Source organism: Hemiscyllium ocellatum, unplaced genomic scaffold (assembly GCF_020745735.1).
Source record: "Hemiscyllium ocellatum isolate sHemOce1 unplaced genomic scaffold, sHemOce1.pat.X.cur. scaffold_660_pat_ctg1, whole genome shotgun sequence".
In the NCBI taxonomy this organism is placed as follows: Eukaryota; Metazoa; Chordata; class Chondrichthyes; order Orectolobiformes; family Hemiscylliidae; genus Hemiscyllium; species Hemiscyllium ocellatum.
Genome location: NW_026869157.1, coordinates 84,510 through 85,484, shown reverse-complemented (window position 1 = coordinate 85,484; position 975 = coordinate 84,510). Strand labels below are relative to the sequence as shown.

General features: G+C 48.3%; 1 non-coding gene across 1 annotated transcript; it reads right to left on the bottom strand.

The window, feature by feature from the left end:
- Window positions 1-267: 267 nt before the first annotated feature.
- On the bottom strand, window positions 268-350 carry trnal-aag (transfer RNA leucine (anticodon AAG)). The gene has a single exon. It is a non-coding gene; the product is annotated as a tRNA-Leu (tRNA).
- Between the last annotated feature and the right edge of the window lie 625 nt (window positions 351-975).

Genomic DNA, 975 nt, shown 5'->3' with positions numbered 1-975 from the left:
ACTTTGTTTCACAACAGCGATGAAATAGCAGTCTCCATTCGGTTCCACTAAAATCTCAACATGCTTGGAACATAAAGCAACAGTACAGCTGTTTGCAATTTTCCACGCGGGAGGCGAGCACGATCATGACAGCAGAGACAATTTGGCACTTTCCCACTCCACAGTTAATTCCCCGGGAGGCAAACCAAATTTTGTTCTAAACAGAAGGACGCCAGGGGTGGAAGCAGCATTTCAACAAGCTGCGCCGTTGCAGCTGATCAGTAGCAATGGCAGTGGTGGGATTCGAGCCCACGCCCCCCGTCGAGACTGGAGCCTTAATCCAGCGCCTTAGACCGCTCGGCCACACTACCAGCCGCGCGGGCTCCCCATTTTCTTGCATGTCCAATTGAGCTCCTGCATGATAACAGATGGAAAGCCACGTGAAAAGAGTTCCATGATCCCTCTCCGACTCGCACAGCTGCTTGGATGTGCCCGGCTACAATATCGATTTCGCAGCAGATAATGATAGCCCATCAATCCGGATCAAAATCAATGGTAAGCTGAGGCTATCTTCTCAGACTCTTTTCAGTTGCAAATGTATCTGTGAGTGCGTGAGCATACATGTTCGCTTATGATTTGGTCAAATACCCAAGAAGTGCTTGACATTACTGCAATTTCGATTCTTACTTTGCTAAATGATTTCACCCATTGCTCGAAACAGGACAACTTTCACGTTTACACGTAACATGAAACACACCCGACTCCAGGGAAAATGCACAAAGCTGAGCAGGCCGTGTTCCACATCATACCGTGCAGCATAGTTTCAGTCACTGTGTCTGTTTTGCAGAATAAGAGTCCCAAAGAATGTTCTCCACCCTAAAACCGGAGGTCGCATTGCAATCCGAGAACGACAGATCACATTGTGAGGATGCTCTGACCTCGGGGCCAGTTCAAGATTCCACTTTCCTTGCCTTTCACCTTAACCGTGCAATTGGC